Source organism: Sinohyriopsis cumingii, chromosome 18 (genome assembly GCF_028554795.1).
Source record: "Sinohyriopsis cumingii isolate HCF-2022 chromosome 18, ASM2855479v2, whole genome shotgun sequence".
Classification (NCBI taxonomy): Eukaryota; Metazoa; Mollusca; class Bivalvia; order Unionida; family Unionidae; genus Sinohyriopsis; species Sinohyriopsis cumingii.
Window position 1 is genome coordinate 24,117,916 of NC_142978.1, and position 20,653 is coordinate 24,138,568.

Here is a 20,653-nt window from a genome sequence, read left to right on the forward strand (position 1 = left end):
AACAAAGAATGAAAACTTTGAAACTATGTTATATATGGATGGTGGAGGTTTGCCAGAGTGTTAGGAAGGGTCTTTTGACTTCACGTATTTGGGGCTGGCGAAACGTTCAAGTATCTTACTAGCAGACACATACAATAATACTTTTCGACAAGGCAAGTAATCTGGTAGACGCTGGCAAAATACTACTGGTAAACGAGTGAAAAATGTATCGTAGACAACAGTAGACAAAGGCAATAATGCTGGTAGACGAGGTGATTAATATTGGTGGTCAAGGACACTAATAACGGTAGGCAAGAATAATACAACTGATAGGCAGGGGCAATTTCATTAAGACATATTTCCAATGGACCCTGGTAGTCAAAAGCAATTTCATTAAGACGTATTTCCAATGGACCCTGGTAGTCAAAAGCAATTTCATTAAGACGTATTTCCAACGGACCCTGGTAGTTAAGAGCAATGTCATTAAAACATATTTCCAATGGACCCTGGTAGTCAAAAGCAATTTCATTAAGACGTGTTTTCAGTGGACCCTGGTAGTCAAAAGCAATTTCATTAAGACGTATTTCCAATGGACCCTGGTAATCAAAAGCAATTTCATTAAGACGTATTTTCAGTGGACCCTGGTGGTCAAAAGCAATTTCATTAAGCCAGCAGTTAACATGGACACTTTTGTGAGGTCAACTTATGCAACCTTCATTCTTTCATATGGAATTTCCTTATAAAGGCTGACCATCCTGAGTAGTAACCACATCGGCAACATATTGTCCGTTCCATCGATAAACGCCTTGTTTATCTAGTTTTGGACACGAGCTATTTGTTATGGGGCTGTCTCGTCATTTTTAAGAACATAATTAAATCATAGCAGCTAAATATGTCCAGAATTTTAGTATCTCACTATCGCCATTTTGAATTAGTTTCATTTTAAATACTTGAAACCACTTTTCTTGAATTATCTATTATTTCATCTAAAATGGAATAAAGGAAATCCAGTATTATACCTGTGGATATTTAGTTCATTTATCTCCCTTTACAATGTTCCAATGTTTGTTTGTTTTTTGAAAATATTGATTAGATTTATAAATTAAATTTTATATTATCCTTAAATTATTATACCACAATTGGCATAATCATGTCATCTTAAAACAATAATCGATTCAAAATATGGTATCGGTTGTTTCTTCTTATCCCCTCCCTGGCGTACAATTATATTTAATTTTAGGTATACAAACATTATAAATTATGATATGTTTCAAATTGTATGCTATAGCATTTCATATAGAAATGGACACTACTGTCCCTGCAGTTATGGTGATGCTAAGGGACGTAGTAGTATGTGTGCCTGCAATGTTTCCTTTGGTAGATGAAATGCTGCCTCAGAATATTTGTCAAACAAAGGTGAGCAAGTTGTTGTTTCCTTACATCTTTTTGCTCTTTTCTCCATTCATACTTTTATTATAAGATACACATCCATTTTGAAAACAGACTTTCCTCGTGTTTTTAACTAGCTGTTACTTCATATACCACTTGTTTTCATTGATATGTTATGCTTTTTATTCTCAGACATTCACCCCAAATTCAAACGAAGTGATGACAATCTATGATCTACAATGAATGGCTTCACAACAGCTTATCACCTTAATTTATTCACTACACAGATGGGATGGGGAAGGTTGTCCTGCGTGCGAGGACGGATGGTATTGACATCGTCTATCTGATGCTATTGAAACGTGGATTTACTTTGTGTTAAGATGGGTCATGTACATTAGCAACTTCTGAGTTCAGTTATTGCGAAATAAACGTCAACACCTCTGCTTTAGATGAAACGTGTGTTTAAATAGGTGATGCAAATCTTGATTAATACGTTCCATCAGTGTTCAATGAGTGCTGATATGAATAAAACAAGACTCAAGTTAAAGATTTCATTTTATTCTATACAGATTAGTCTACTACTGAAGCACGTTTTTGAAGACTGCAGTTCATACTGCTCGTCACTTTTCGATATGCACTGTTATTGTTTTAATATAATAGAACTCCCAGTAGGACAAAGCAGACAAAACGAAAGGCTCACAGAAAGCATATATATAACGAACAGTAGTAGTTATAAACTTTATTAAGATATAATTGTCCTTGATATTATTTAAATGGAAATTAATTTTGATATAAGTAAATGTATAGAAGGTGCTCGTGAAAACATTAGAAAAATGTGATAAATCATACATTTTACCTCCTTTCATCACCACTCTCTCTCTCTCTCTCTCTCTCTCTCTCTCTCTCTCTCTCGCTCTCTCTCTTTGAAGCTTCAGGAGTAGGTACACAGCCTTGTTCTGGAGTTCAACTGTTTCTGTGTCCAAATTCCGCTTTGCTGCTTTCCTCCTTCAAGGACTGAGGTCCAATTTCGATATATATGAGCATAGAAGGGCCGGGTTCCTGAACATTCATATGCATATAATTATTGTGTGTGTGCATGCGTGCGTGTTGCGTCTGTGTGTGTTTGTGTGTGTGATGCAGGTGTTGTCTTTATCTTTAATATCAGATACAAAATGTTCAGGAGACATACTGTCTCTTGCTTGGTTTAACGTAGGATAATACCTTGAGGTCCGGGTAACATTTGCATGCCTTTCCAGGTTTAGTTACATTCGTCTTCAGTTTGCATTATACCGATGTCAGTTAGAACAAGGTCGCAAAACTTTCCAATATACTGTAATAATACCTGTCAGACGACGAAAGAAAGACATTTATGTTAATATTGAAATTGTCATCATGCACATTAGCACAGAGGATAGCTTCAGTAGTATATTCTATTACTACGTTCCTTTTTTCTGAAACACAATTATAACAGTTCACCAGTATACATTAAATATGCATTTCTTATTAAAAATCCTTTAATAAAAGAGATTAATACAATCAATATATATTCGGTATATGTCTGAAACTATCTTTATGAAAATATGTATTATAGGGATTTTATAAAAAGAACCATATACTAATATATTATTTTTTAATAAGAATTGTAACAATCTTTTATCCGTAAAATACAGTTGAAATCGTCCAAAAGAGTGCATAATGGTATAGTAAGTATGATAACATACGTTCTATGTTGACTATTGTACCACGTCATCTATAAACTCTACCTTGTATTTTGATTTGGACGAATGTATATTACGTTTCATGTTTTCTCGACTCACCTATAGAAAACCCTTCCGGTTCCGGCCTCTCGTGCCAATACCTGTTTCCAAATTTTAGGGCCCTGAACTTCGCTGCCAGGATACAGTTTAATGTTGGACGTTGGATGAGTTGGTCTCGAGTTCTCTGTGACAAAACCAGTCTACAGGTCTACAAGACCAGTCCACGGGTCTACAAGACCAGTCCACATGTTTACAAGGCCGGTCCACATGTCTAAGTCCTTGTGTGAATTAATACATATATTTATATGTTGATGTATGAAATACAGATCAAACTATTATAAAGGGATCATGTAATATATCTTTGTTTAGTAGAACAGTTTCTAAAAGTTGAAATTACCAGCATTTTTGCACATGTGCTATAGTCTGTAACTTGTTTAAAATAAAAAGCAAATACATTGCATCACGTAAAAAGCAAATGTATTGCATCACGGAAAAACTGGACAAATTCTTTCAAATTTGTTATTTATTTTTCACTGCAATATTCTACGGGTAATTTTTCCCTCAAATATTTTCCTGTATCTGCCATCGGCATAGCTTTCACATCGGTCAAGCTATTTTGACCAGCACATAACGTTTGCATAGCAGGATGTCTTCAATTTTATTGCATCTGCTGCTTGTTGCACACTTTCCATGAATACACATCGGAAACGCCTTGTCTACGCCTTGGATGTTAGCCTCAACTTCAGTTGTGCAGCTACATTTGCATATTATTGTGTCATAAATTTACAATTACCGAGACACTTGGTGTTTATCTATGACACTCGAGAGTGGCTAATTGTATATAATGAAGAGAAATGGGCCGCGATCAGAGCCTTTTGGAACACATTTATCATATGTCATCACAACGTGAGAGTTCCTAACCCACTAATTCTGTTTGTTATTAATAGAAATCACCTTATGAAGAATATAAAGCAATTAATGCATGACATCCATGCAACCTAACATCTTCGGCCATTAACAGAATCGACAGGAAATGATTGGATATCTTGCATAGCACATGATGTCTTTAAGGCATGTGCATTCTTTCACTTCAGCAAGTTTTACAATTTCTGTCAAGCAAGTACAATCAATTTACAAGAGTCTTTTGAATGTGTTATTATCGCAAAAGGACTAGAAAAGGACTAGAAAAGGTACATAAGTGGCCAATTGAATATGCAACAGCTGTAACCTCTTTGCTAAGTGTGCAAGAAAAACACAGATGCTGAAGGAATGGGTATTTCTGTTCCACGTAGCCAAGAAAAAGAAAAGGAAAAACTATTTTTAGTATGTATTTATTTCCTTTGTTTTTGTTTGTATTTGTTTCTTGTATTTAAATTAGTAACCGAATTAGAGTACTTAAATAGTGTGGTCATTGAAAAGCCTTCCAACTTCAGTTGTTGTTTTTAGAGCCATTACAGTTTACACATTTTATCAGGAATAAAAGTAGACATGGTTATAGTTTTAGGCCATTAAGGAAATATTCAAAATTGCACAATTTGTAGACCCTCATTTTGCTGTGTTTCTTAGCATGTTCTTCTAAACACCGTTTGAGTTAGTTGAAATTTGTTATACGTATTTTTATTCATATGAGATGTTCAGATCATTACATGAATTTTCAGCATGATACACAATTTACATAATATTTTACTTTTAGGTTGTTATAAAATTACTGTTAGCGCAGTCCAGCAAAGAAAAAACAACTAAGGTAGACAAGTGTATATTTTTAAGTATATTTTTTGCATTGTTTTCTATATTTTATTTTTTATTTCATTATATTGTGTCCAAGATCAATAACAGGTTTAGTATATATAAAAAAAGACTTTTTATTATAACTCAGTGAGGATCATTATCTTAACCTGAGTCATGGAAATTGTACTTTTGTAGTTAGACCTACGTAATAATGGTCACATGCTTCAATGTGATTGTGATGGTAGAGTTTCACACACACACAAAATCGTTCTAGAACTATATACTTTTTAATCCTTTTCCGGGTTCTCATTTTACGTCTCAGTTTAAAATATAATCTTGTTTAATGGAAAACTTAGTTATTTATACTCTATGATCTAGCAGAATCAGTTTCAGGTATTCAGGTGACTAGTAGTTTGCTTGGGCTGGAATTTTAATTATTCAGCTAGTTTATTCTCTGGAAATGCAAAAGTGCTCTGATAACATTCATGGAAATAGAGACTTGAATTTACAATGAAATTTCAAATAAAAATTTAATACTTTGATAGCATTGTTTTTATCAAAACAAAACCTGTTGATACATCAAAAGCTTTAGGAGTCACAGACACTTTCATGGTTGGATTTAACTTGGATTTCCTCTAAAGGTTACTGAAAAATTTTATTAGTAGGACTTGGGTCTAATTATAAGATTTCTTGGGGATTTAACTTGCATTACTGTAAATTGTTTTATCTTTTCATTTTCACTTCGTGTTCTAGGAAGACAAATTATTTTTTGAATTTTACAAAGCTTGTCCTTTTTTGCTTATTTTAAGACCATGGATTCGTAATAATATCTACCCGCATAAGAGAGTTTTTGGATTGAATCACAATAAATTAAAGTTTAATGTTTTCATACAATTTTACTATTTTAACTGGTTTCTTTTCAGTGTGACTCTCATGCTTTACAAAGACATTTCTTGTTTTTTTCCTATTTCTGTTCCATCTCGGGCTTAATTAAATACAAGCAAACGTAAAGAATGTATAGCTAGGACTATAATAAGGATCAGTATCATAATATATATATATATATATATATATATATATATATATATATATATATATATATATATATATATATATATATATATATATATTGCAATTCTGCTTTACATTTACATTTTTTCATGCAAGTTATGCCATAGTGGATGGTAAATATGCAAGTTTTATTTTTATAGATTTGTTTATTAGATAATAAATAGATCCAAAATCAATTTGTTTCACTTCTTTTATCTTTCAAATTTCTTGATTATATTGGAATAATATCATATATTACAAGAAAAGCATTTATTGCTTCAACTCTGTAGCCGACGCGAGTACAGAATGCTTCACTGACAATTGAACTGATATACTTCTAATTTTGTTTGTTTTCTCATTTTTAGGTCACTTGCACGTTGGTTATGTGATGTGTACTGTAACAGTGAAAACATGTGGTGTATCAAGGTCACCCAAATTTAATACAATCTTATTAAAATCATATTCGGTAAAGTTTGATGCAATCTTTCTAAAGACACTTGACATTCAGGATTATAGACAAACAGATGATTGGGTTCTTATTTCATATATAACTTGTTAAAAAATTCAAGACATAAGATTTGACTCTTGCGTAGACTCGACCAATTTAGGAAGACCAAAAGGTGCAAACAATTACCTCTGAAAATCTTGTGGGCGCACATATTATGGTCAAAGGTAGTTGCTTTCATGACTGATAAAGTCTGTCATAATTCTGCTAAACGGTTCCTTAAACGCAGGAATAGGTTGCAGATGATCCTTATGCATAGTCTGGTTGTGTTTTCCTACCATATGGCAAGTGTAACAAGATCTCTAGTACTTAGAAACATCACATTTAATTTTCGGCCGATGAAAATTATTCATAATCTCGTGATAAGTCTTAGTTTCCCCTAAATTAACACACAAGGGAGTATCATGGACTAGACTAAGAACACCTTGTCGATTTGACTTTGGAATTTGTTAGTTCACTGTCCAGTCGTCAACAGTGGGTGCCTCGGGTGGACTCCATTATATTATACAGACACCCTTTTTCGAAACTAACAAATTGGTACTTCTGTAGCTTCAGGTTAGCTAATAGCCTTCTGAAACAAACCGGCAATCTCATCATCTTGTTGCTGTTCGAGAATGAGCGATTGTCTTTTGTCAACCTGATTAGAATAGAGAGAACGAATAGATCATTGCCAGTAGCAAAACCGATGGATCATTGCCAGTAGCAAAAGCCACGCCATATAAAGACTGGACATTACATGTGACTGCTAAAGGAGCACTTTATATGTTTGTAAAGACGTTAAAAGATTGCTTTCTTTATCAAGATCATTGTCAAGAGCTAGTCTTCTCATGTCTCTGGTAACTGCAGAAGTAGGAGAACAATCAGGGATTTTAAGCTCAACGGTATCAACTCATTGATTTAAACAAGGCTTATCAGATACAATTGAACTAACCACAATCTCCATCTAGGCTGCTGCCTACTAATAGATAAATACATTTCATAGGTAAAGACATCGCATTTCCAACAGTCACATGTCCTGAGACTAATGGGAATAAACTGTAACACTTTCATTAGAAGAAGGCATCTCAGACAATGGCAACGTATCTGATAAAAAAAAGACTCTGAAAAGCTCATGTGTCCCTTAATATTTTAACAGCGATAGGCTTCTCGGAATCACCGATAAGTGATATAGAACCTTTCGACATAAATGGTTCATAATTTTTCATAATAATATCGGACTGGAGTTTGCAATACCTTTATATAGATTTGTTTATACCAAATGATGGACTTCAGTACAAGACCACCATTGTTACGTGTTTGAACTAAGAGCAAACGGAATAGCTCTGCTTTTTTATATTTCTTGTTTCCAACCTATATGAAGCAGCAATGACACATACTTTCTTTTTAAAATAGGATCACGAAGGTGCACTAGGAGAAGATAAGGATTTCTGATCAGTCTCATCAGACGTTTGATTTCTGAAAGTTGTGCCAGACTGAAATTTGGAAATACGCGCACGAGAAGAAAGTATGTTTAAGCAAAACACTTCTCAGAGGAAGAAGTATTGACAAATTAAATTTTGTGAGTCAAGGAATAATCGTTAGCTGTGAGAGAAACGTTTTCCAAAGTTTGTACCATTTATTCATCAAGAGAGCTCTTGACGTCACTATTGATACAGTTCTTGAACTCTTCAATTAATATGAGCTGCCTGAGGTTATCTTAATCTTGATCAACAATCCTGGCCGATCGCATTCTATATAAAAGTTGTTCTTTTCCTTTGCCAATTCAAATTGGTTTGTTCAGAGTTTTTTAACGATGCCTAAACCTGTGTCGATATATTAAGGGGAAGAGTGTTTTCCATCAGACAGTTTAAATTTTGTTAATCTGCGTATTTGTATTTATCTCTTTTCTTTTAGTTTTTGTATTAGCCTCTTCTTTTCCTATCTAGGAATTTGCAATTCCATCATTTCTTTGTTAATTCAATTCCATTAGATTTATCTTTAAAACTGTACTTTCCTTAAGCTCCAACCAAAATCAGAGACATTTACTAATCAAACCCAAGCACTGTCATTAAGGATTTCCCTTACTGCCAAATACTGAATCAAAGTATTTCTTCCCTTTTACTTACGATATATCACGATGTTTGGCAATCTCACCCAATTCATACTTTTGCGTCAGCTCCATCCCATTGTAGGTATAATCTGAAGGAATATTCACAACATTTGGTTACATTTGGAACGCTTTTTGGTATCATCGGCATATATAGATAATTAAGAATACTTCAAGCAATAAGAAAAGAGAGGGCCTAGAATTGGTTTGATCCTTTTGGCACTCCAATCCAAAGTACCTAAAATCTGATACAGTACATTTCTTAATCTCTGTTTATAACCTACGAATGAGACTGAATGATGTGTAATTGTATGATCAGCAGTATCGAACGCTTCGCAATAGTGTGAGTATTTAGAAAATACAGTTTATGTTTCTTTATTAATATAATTCAACTACTGATCAGCATGAAACAATATTAGTACATGAGTTTTGATGGACAAGATGATGAATATAATAAACCTTTCAATGATTTTTTCATTTCTTATGGTTTGTTAAATGACCATCCATTCATCAGTAATATATTGTTTGCATACATACATACATACATACATACATACATACATACATACATACATACATACATACTAAGATTCATGCATATCAACGGATGAAACATTCGGATTAAAACATATCTCAACAGGCCCAGTAACGGGTGTATCAATTTCGTAAGAGCTTATACGAACGATACGTAAATTTGATGGATTTAACTTTCATTTTATGATCTATTTACGTGATATTTATTACACGGAAATATAGGTCAATCGATAAAATTCGTGATTTCAACGCCCACCTACCATGGTGATGACCATTATCTTTATGGGTCATGATATAGTTTGTACCTTAGGTAAATATTGACTTTGTATTCCATGACTGAACAAGCTAGTACCAATGTTTCCATGTGTACTATATCTATTTTGTCGAACTCAGATCCTTTAAGTTCATATTGAGGTACTATATCAGTACTATACAAATGTTCGGCTTATTTCTGATATAGGTATATCTCTTCCTCTGATATAATGAATGTGCTATATACCTATTTGTTATTTCTTTTCCATCGTATTCAAAAGTACAATTAAACTGTCTTAACCAATGAAAATTAGAATACCTGTTGCCAACAAAAGATGATTTAAAATATGTTTGGAAAAAAAAGGTTTAGATGTTGCAGTTGTTAATCAATAAAAAAGGAGTTCTGTCCACAATGATTAGAGGAACATTGCATAGAGTAATGAATGTTTTGAACTTTGATTAAAATTCGTGTGCTAAAATGTTTTCTTAAGCACATATCCAGCCCAAACTTGAATGTTCTTTACCTGGCAAATTAACTATGCTGTTGTCACTGTTGCTCATTTTAATCGATACAACACTGTTTCAGAGTAACGTATTATACTTAGAATGATTTTGAAAATAAATTTTCATTATAAGATTTATGATGCAGAAATGCGTGTAATTTCAGAGAAAGGAAGAGAAGCTGAATTCTATCTTATCTTCAGAGAAAGGAAGAAATCTTCGATTACTTTTGTTTTAAGTTATTTAAGAAAAGGTATATTGGACTAGTTGGTTACCGTATTACACATTGTTTGTCTCAGATTGAAAACGTGCTATCTACGCCATGTATAGTTACCTGCTGCCTAGTGGTTATATGTTTAGATCTGTGATTTATATATAAAAGATTACTTATACATCATGTCATGTCCGGTGTGCCCGTACAATTTTTTATCCTGATGATGTAAACAGATTTAAACAAGGGAAACTATCTCTTAATGACACTAAAGTGGACGTAATACAGGAACATTGTTTTTTCAATGTATGTTGTACCGTAAAATTAAAATCCGAGGCACATTCTCTGTCCCATTTATACGTATTTAAGAGAACGCATTAATGTAGTTTCACTGTCATTCAAAACAAAAACATTTTCACTGACATTTCTGAAGAATACTGCAGAATATCCCTACATAAATAACATAAAGTTACTTGTTATGTTTGTCAATAGTTAGGACAATAATTTCCAGCCTATCCACAGCATCAAATATTTTGAAAGTTTTGCTCATAAAACGTTAGTGTATATGTCTTGATACGATTCAAAACAACACATTTACAGACTTAAGAAAATAATAAGTATTGACAATCAAATTTTGGTGTTCTCAGACTCGAACAATAGAATTTCAAATGTGCAGAACAAGCAGCTTTCGCTTCACGTGTCAAATCCAGAGCGAGAAATAGGCCTCCGTCCCCAAAATAATCCCCGAAACAAACAAGCAAAAGCGTCATATATTTGTAACATAGTGAACCAAACTGTCGCCTTTATTACACTGGTCAACAGTGAAATCATTACTGACTTGAAAAGGCCCTAATCTGTAGTATTTTGGTGTGCCGAACACGAATATAACCGTGAAAAATTTGTATTGGCTCTCGTTTTGAAGATATTCATATACCTCATTTTCTACGTTTCACTGTGTAAATTTCTCCAGTAGGACTGCAGCAACATCCGGAATAATGATGTAACATTGCATAATACCATCATGCTCACATCATCCACAGTTGATTGCATCATTTTCTGATGCAATGCAATACTAATGCCATGCGGCTGCTGAAGTAAGTTGACGTCAGCAGTGTACTATACATGTGTAGGCCTATTATACTAATGCCAGGCGGCTGCTGAAGCTGACGTAAGCAGTGTACTATATAAAGCCCAATCAGATAGGTTCAGCATTTAAAATATTTTAGACGTTGTGCGAGACAGTTCAAGCTACTGTTACATAAAACTTATTATTTTATCCATTTACGTACAATAAAGAACAGTAATGCCTCGAAAGTGTGTTAATACCGCGGACAATTTTTGCTATATTTGTGGGGAAGTGACATTTGCCAACCAGAAGAAAAGTATCAATTCTCAAGTGAAGAAGGCATATCATCTTTACTTCGGATGCAAGGTTGGTGACCAAGACAAGCCTTGGGCTCCGCATATATGCTGTGCTACATGTACAACACAGCTTTCACAGTGGTTGAATTGCAAAAGGTCATCAATGCCGTTTGCAGTCCCAATGGTGTGGAGAGAGCCAAGCAACCACCTAAATGACTGTTACTTCTGCTTGGTTCCTCCTCTTTCCGGCGGAATAACGAAGCGAAAGAAGTCGAGAATAGTCTACCCAAACATTCCGTCTGCATTGAGACCAGTTCCACATGGTGAGGGACTTCCTATTCCAGAACCTCCAGCAGAATATTCTCTTGATTCATCTGACGAAGACAAAGGTGAGTCGACCTGTTCTTCTCCTGGTCCATCAGCATGCAGTGATCCAGATTTTCACTGTGGTGCATCATCAACCCCACACAGAATAACACAGGAAGAACTAAATGACCTGATTCGTGATTTGGACTTATCAAAGAACAAGGCAGAATTGCTAGGATCAAGACTCCAACAATGGAATCTTCTAGAAGAAGATGTCACAATTACTGCATATCGAAAGCGCCACCAGCAATTGGAGCCTTTCTTCAGAAAGGAAAGTAATCTGATATTCTGTTCCGATATTGAGGGCCTCATGAATGCTTTAAAAATCACTCATGACCCACAAGAATGGAGACTATTTGTGGACTCTTCGAAACTGAGTCTCAAAGCTGTGCTTTTGCACAATGGAAACATTCTTCCATCTATTCCAGTAGCGTATGCTGTCCACATGAAAGAGACATACGATAACTTAAGGCAGCTACTGAATTCCATTGAGTATAACAAGTACAGCTGGCACCTCTGTGGTGATTTGAAGGTAGTTGCAGCAAGGATATACAAAATACATGTGTTTCTTATGCGAGTGGGATAGCCGAGCAAGGGAAATGCACTACATGAGGAAGGAATGGACTCACAGGCAGAATGTAGCCATTGGAGAGAAGAATATCCAACACCCAGCTCTGGTTGAGGCTCAGAAAATCTTGCTACCACCCCTTCACATCAAACTAGGTTTGATGAAGAACTTCGTGAAAGCCATTGACCGGACTTTGCCAGCATTCCGATACCTGCATGAAAAATTCCCTCGACTCAGCGAAGCAAAGATTAAAGAGGGAGTTTTTGTGGGTCCTCAGATTCGAGAGCTTTTCAAAGATGACCGGTTCAACAACTTGCTGGAAGGTGACGCGAAACAAGCATGGAATGCTTTTCGCCTAGTTTCTACAAACTTCCTCGGAAATGTTAGGGCAGAAAACTATAAGGAACTAGTAGAAGACATGTTGATGAAGTATAAGAAACTTGGCTGCAATATGTCTCTAAAGATTCACTTCCTTCATTCCCATTTGGATTTCTTTCCTAGCAACTGTGGTATTGTTAGTGATGAACACGGCGAACGTTTTCATCAATATATCGCAACAATGGAACAAAGATACCAGGGAAAATGGTCCACTACAATGCTGGCTGACTACTGCTGGACACTCCTCAGAGATACTCCCGAACAGCTGTACAAGAGACAGGCGAAGAAATCTAAGATGTAGTCAATGACTTGATTTTTTATAGGTAGGCTATTACAGTTGACCTTTTACTATTGGAATGCATTTCGTTATGTAAACATTAATTTCTTGCAGATTACAAAAAAACTAGAGCCAATTTTGCAATTTGACTGTCATATTCGTGTTCAGCACATAAAAATTGATAAGAATTGACTAATTTTATTTCAGTAACATGACTTTTGTAAAAATTTGTTGTCCAGTGTAATTAATATTATAGAGAATGTGATATTGTGCGTGCACAGCTTCTCTCGTCATCCTTTCTCATTTGCATAAAATCTAACAGAACTGTCGAGACCTGCTGTGCATACTGCCATGTCAAACACTTTCATCATTCTCTCCGTTTCGGTCCTTCTGTTATGCATTGTAAGCCCGAACTACAGCCATAGTATTCATGCGTAAACAGGTCTCAGTATAGCTTTTACGTTTGCGATCCCTCTTTGTTACAAAATTCTTGCGGCATTCCCACAGTATCCAAGTGCAGCATCTTAGGCACATCTATTTACTCTTTTGCAGGCAAATTTAAAGGAGGAATGATGGGCTCCTTTGAAATGGCCTATTACTTTAATGGTTTCACATCATTTAATATATGTGATGATATGTTTTTTATGTGCTCGTTTAAAACGTTATCGAAACTGCCCTTAACTACTTGCTTATATACAACTTCTGGAATGACACGAATGTTGGACAAAAGTGCGGTACGTCATTCTTATGGAGCCAAAACGAATATACACAAAGAATTGCAAAGAGTGTGGTGCATACAACATTTATTATATTCTGATACACAAAAGAAAAATTCCAAAGAATGATGAAGAAACCTAACATACAAAACACCCCAACAAAATACAAAATTACAGCTGCATGTGTCTTCATGCCTTATTAATTGATATATGTAACGTTCTAGACCTGATTATTTCATGACACGTTTCTGTTATCTTCTTTTAAAGCTTCATTCAAATAATTCTACAATTGTTCGAATTCGTCTCCTCCAGAGATAAAATGTGCTATTTATTATGGATTTCGATTTGAATTTATTATGAAACAAAATGCAAAAGCCTACTGTGCATATAAATACATAGTTTAGTCCTTATTCAATTGCTATTCGCCGCTTCTTCGCTTGTCTCTTGTATTCATTAAATGGAGCATCTCCTGTAACTGTCCAACAATAGTCTACAAGTATTGATCGGCTCCATTTGCCCTGATAGCATTTCTCCATTGTTGCTATGTCCTGGTGAAATCGCTTGCCGTGCTCGTTGTTCACTGCTCCGAAGTTCGGTGGAAACAAAAATCTCGATGAGAGTGCAAAAAAGTATATTTATTGACATTTTGCAACCAAATTATTTGAGTCATTTCAGTAGGTTTTCCACCAACACCCTGTAGTTGTCTGCCTTGTTGTTTCTGAGAACATTATGTTGCCACTAGTTGGAAGGCTTTCCATGCCGTCTTTTCCTTGCCACGCAGTGCATGGTCAAATGCATCATCTCGAAGAAGTTCACGAATCTAAGGACCAACAAAAAAAATTTCCTTTATCTTAGCTTTAAGTAGCCTTGCAAGTTTTCATCGAAGGAATTGAAAGCTGCGTGTGTTTTGTGCAATGGCCTTGACAACGTTCTTCATCAGACCAAGCTTGATGAGCAAAGGTGGTAACAAAATATTCCTTAATTCAACAAGTGGTAGATAATTAACACATTTCCTCCCAGGTTCCAATGCTTGTCGGAGTGGCCAATATTTCTTGATGTCATGGAATCTCTCGCACGACTATCCCATTCGCAGAGAGAACAGCAGTACTTTTTGTATATAGTCTGTAGACCAAGCATGAGAGCTAGAAACTTCAAATCGCCACAAAACTGTCACTGATGTTGGTCACAGTTTATGCACCGCAAAAGTTATTTCATGTTTTTATAGGTTTCCTTCATATGGACTGCATGACAAAATGAAATTGATGGCAAACCATTGCCATTATGCAGCAAAATAAATTAAAGACTTGTCTTCGATGAATCATTGAATAGTATTCAATCATCTGGATCATGAACGTTGTTGAGTGCTGCCATCACACCATCAACGTTATTGCAGGCAATATGAACACCTTCATGAAGACAAATGGGACAATATCCTTTTGACAGTCACAAAACATAGAAACCCTAACATCATCTGCTGTAGTCTGGAGCCCAATAGTTCTACCTTACTCTTGGATAGTTCAAAATTCCTGACAATGTCATTCAGTTCACCTTGTGTTATGAGGTGTGGTTCAGAGGAGGGGGATATGATATGGGTCAAGTAACATTGACTGTTCGGGACTAGAAATTTCATCCTCTTCCTCTTCCTCGTTTGACACAAGTGATAATGATTCTGGTGCATCAGGAACCTGCAGTCTTTCTCCTTTGAGTACTGGGCGTATAGCTGATTGAATGTTTGGATAATGCACAGTTCACTTTTTCTTTGTTCAGACACCTTTTCCCAACTGGAGGCACCATGCAGAACTAACAATTGCTCATATGATCTCTTGGCTTCTCCAAATCATTTGCGCTGCAAGAAATAAAGATTTATATTTCATGTTCAACCACTGGCGACGATTTGTTGCACAAGTATTGCAGAATATGTGTGGGGGCCACCTCTTGTCCTGATCTATAATTTTGCAGCCAAAACAAAGGTGATAGGCTTTCTTAACCATAGTGGTTATACTATACTTTTGTTATGCAAAAGTCACTTCACCACAAGCATAGAAGAAATTATATGCATTGTTCACACAAGTAGGAGGCATGTCTGCTCACTTTGGCTAAACAGACATATGTCCCTTTGCACAATAAAAAACTGACAAATAAGAGAGCACTGCACTGTATGATTTCTAGAGCTGATATGGGGCGATTTGTTCAGCAGAGTGATGTAAGCTTATGCATCATCCATGACTTCTAGAAAAAAAAATGATGCAATTCATATTATGTCTGACGCAATACGAGCTTCAGATTGCGTCATTAATTGTTTTGCCATAAAAGCACCTCACTTATCAACCGTCATTCCCAAATCAAGGGCCGTATATACTAACCCAGTATCATATCTTTAAATCTAGAGCGAATCAAGTGTTTTAAGCATCAACTCCGTTCTCAGTGACCCAGAATTAGTAAAGTTTGGATGCATTTATTTCGGAAGCATTTTGTTTGTAAACCAGAGAATATTGATTTGGTATTGATTTAATGTCCACTTCGACCATATATATTAACAACATTATTGCAAACGTGACGTTGTCAAATTTGAGCATGTGGGCGTTAAAATTGTGTCTTCTATTCATCTGCGCATATTTACTTTAAAGATAATGAGAAATGGTTATAAGGACGAAAGTTAAAAAAAATAAAATTCACCTCGCATGCATACAAACGTTTTCAGAAACTACACGTCTTACCACGTACATATACATTTTACAGTGTAAGAAGAGTAATTACGTTTGTCTGTCTGTACGTATGCACGGAAGGATGTTGGACTTGAAGCATTCATCTGAAACAAGACCGTTGAAGTTTTGCGTTTATATTGTCTGTTGTAATATAAAAAAAGGAATTGTTGATGCCGAAAACATATATATGTTGAAATCCAAAGTGATGAAACATTCTCCAAAAAATGATAGTTTAAAATTTACTGAAATATTTTTCTTTATCTTTTGTATTTTGCTGTTGATAGACTGAAATAAAAACAAAGATACTTGAACCTAGTTAAAACATAACGTTGTCGGATCCTTACATTAAAAGATGAAGCTGTGCAACTCTCATAAGTTTGATTTAATCCCTTCGTCCGGCCAGGTTTCAATGCATGCCCCCATTTTAAAGTGACTAACATATGGAGGCTACATATCATATGCTATGTCCAGACAATCAGCTTCTCTTTGAGATATCATTTGGCTTAGGAGTCTTTTCATAAAGAGCTTTCTTTAGTCCAATTTCCTTTTGTTGAAGAGACATTTATACTTCACTGCTAAAAAATGGATAATATGGATGCTGTACAGAATAAAATGTATTCTCTACAGTGTGACACATCTGCAATGTTTTTGTTTCCATTTCAATATTCTTCCGTAGCTACGCTGAATGAAATAATGAAAAGAGTTGAAAGAGATTATTTCTTTTCTTAATGAAATAAAGTACCTCACACCTTCTTTAGGATTTATATGGGAAATTAATAGTAATTATTGAACCCGTACAACTGAAAAATATACCTTTAAAGAAATACCTTTCATTCGGTAAAACCTTCAATAATGTATCACTGTAAACTCTACTGTTTCTCTATTGTATCGTGCATGCTATCCAGTTAAAGTTCAAATATATTTAGGAACAACAAGGTAACATAATCTAAACTGGCTTTGGATTTCGTTTCCAATCGCAAACAAATTGCGAACTGGCAGGTCTTATTTGCATTATACATGGTGCTATTTTCCATTCAAGACACTGCCTCTGAAACCTCCCGATTCTCGAGCCTTATCTGAAATTCTGCCAGTTTTGAGAGACAAATTTCACATATTCACAAACAAGCCGTTTGACTGCGACTGCTGGTCTGGCATATTTGAATTTCGCATGAAAGGTTCAAAGAAAAACAAAAATCAAGTACAGAAATTTTACCCATTAATAAGTCATGCAGCTAGGTTTTATATTGTAATTTTCTCTATAATTTTGGTCTCTTTGTTATTCTTTACCATTTTTCTTTCTGTGTCTGTATATTGTTTTCTTGTTCCCTTGAGTGAGACGTTTCTTTAAGTCGCAATTTAAGAAACTTTGTTATTTCCCCAGTACATTTATCCAGCATTCGTGTCATATGCCAGAGATTATATAGAAGTAGGTATCAGGGAACGAAGCAGAAAACTATTTAGAGTCTACGTTTAAAGGAGCCATCTGTTGAAAGATTCCTGGATAAAGGGATCCCGTTATACCTCCTATGAGTTTCTATGCGCAAGGAAAATAGTTTTAAGTAGGATGCTTCGACAACAAAGAGTGTAAAATGATCTGCATCAAACATTTTTAAATGTAGTTTAATAATATTATTGCCAAAAGATGTTTCTAGTAATATAAATATCTGCCATATATCACATTATACAAAGACAACTTAGTAATTATCTCGGAAGAAATTATTAGTCAACTAGATGAAACAAACTTTAAAATGGAGCGATAGAAAGAAAAGTACCAAAACCACTGCGTAATGGCTAGTAATCTCATTCAGGTTACGTTATTTCATTGTAGAGAATCCAAGAAACACATCAATGTAAAGAGACGCCAATGCGGGTATTTGTATGGATCTGACAACAAGCAAAAAAAAGCCATCTTAAAAGGAATATTCTAATATACTGTGATATGAGAACATCCAGGTTAATGTCAATGGAACCGTATGCTTACTGCAAGGAATAAGTATGTTTGAATCATGTATCACAGAACCATCACCACTGTATAATAATCATCTTTACTAAATCGTCCTGTAAGTGCTGCTTTAGTGTTTTCCTGTATTTGCTTTGGCTAGACCAGTCAGAAAAGTTGATAGATGTCCATCAAATATCTTGTTTCTGCTGCGGTTGATAGAGCTGGTAGAACACTTTTCGTGCCTTGCAGTATTGATGGCAGGAAGACGTAGATGTAACAGAATGGAACAATCATGCAAATTAGCTTGGTAGACAGATGTCTAAACTAATAGAGTTAAACTGTAAATTACAGCATTATACTGCATATTTCTAGAAAAACATAGGAAGCCAGAATTACATAAATACAACCTGGGTTTAAAATGCTTTAGAATATGCAATAAGGCTGCAGTGATATTAAGCATTATATTTGTGTAAATGGCAAATGAAAGTCATTAGCTTTATTTGTGTCAATGGTTAGCAATGTAATATTCCAGTGGCATGGAACCAAACAGCGGGAAACATAACCCATATTCGACTTTTTGTTAAAGTCAGAGGTCGGTGTCACAAAGATATACAATACCAAGCGTTACCATGACCAGAATAATTTATTATGTTTGTGTTATGGATGCGATATGTTCAATAATCAATGCAGTGTCAGCAGAATTTTAATGAAAAACGTTTGATCGACTGATAAGCTGGGCTCTTTTTACGCTATTTTTATAATCGGACAGCACGATCACTATTGTTATTTTACCACTGAACCAATACAGTGCCAACAATGGGGAGACCTACCCGGGATAGGTATAAATTCGTGGCAATCCAACGGTATCACGTAGCCTTTCATAGAAATGGTGCTTGAACAGAGGTGCTGAAGGTAAGTACTAGTATTAATGTATGTCTTTTGAAAAGTCTCTCCTCGTGATGAAATTAATTAAAAGACTAAGAATAACCATCCTTTCTCTAGCTTCTCTTACGACGTATATTTTTCTTTATTTTCCTTTTTCTTTACCATCATTTTCATTCCCTCTCTTTCCAGTAAATTTACTTCGACTCTTTGTTGTTTTCTTTACCGTTATATGAGAGAAGATAGTGACAGTCTTGGAACAACGCTCAAATTGTACAAATTGTACACAATTCATGTGATCTAAAGTGATAGCTTTCAGTCATTGACTTTGAAATCAAGCACAATATTCAATTTTTAAATTTCACTTATCACATGTTTGTAATTTGCAAATTACGTGATGTTATAACTCGGTAATGGCCATTCATCTACGTGTTTATAAATTTGAGCTGTAAATTGTAGTGAAAACTATTACCAACACTAATATATTTTGTCTTCAGATTTACTTTTCAAATACATACCACTTCGCCGACAAAATCCCAAATATGTGGTTGAGAGAAATTCATATTGAATGTGCGACTTTAAAAAATAACAATTAAAACGGAGAAGATATGATTGAATTTAAAGTCGAACGTTTTGATACTTTTAAAATGTGGTAAATGATTTTAATGAAATAAAAAATGACCTGGTGATGATCCTAAATAACAAATAAAATGTCCATGCTAAACAGATAACCTGCACACAGAAAGATATTTCCCCTTTAAAACAATGTACTGACAGAATGTGTCCCTTGAGTGCACAGGAACGCAACCTTATAAAAATTTGTTTTCTAAAGATATCTCTCTATTGATGTCCTCTTCCGTTTAATTACAGCTAAAGATAGATGGCGTTGGTTTCTAAGTGGTGAGATCATAATGCTAGATGGCATTCATTTACAAGCGATGCCATCATGCTAAATGGCATTTGTTTACAAGTGCCCCTTACTTATCATAATTTAAAATTGATGTCAATTGCCAGGAAAAATTTAACTACATGAAACCTTTGAGCAACATTCTTCCGGAATGATTGAAAGCAAATGTTGCTACAGTCAACATAGATATGATAGGTTAGTGAGCGATTCCTAGGAGTGCGCCAATCGGAACACCACGATGGTTTTCTACCAAAATCCACTTCTGCAATATTTTGGGAGAGGTGTTACAGAGTAATTGGGAAGCTGACTTAAAATGTCGGAAATGTGTATAAGATGCAGAAAGCACAGCATCAATAGTTAAATAGTAATCGTGTGGAAAAATCAGCAAAAGTACGGTAAATGATAGATCTTTAATAATCTTATACTTGAAAAGATAAACTTAGGAATGTTTGGTCCAAGACAAAATGATGTAACCAACTGCATGTCTTGAAAGATTAAAGTCATCATATAAATTGTAAAGAAACTGCATCTCTCATGATGTCGTCATTTGTGAATAGT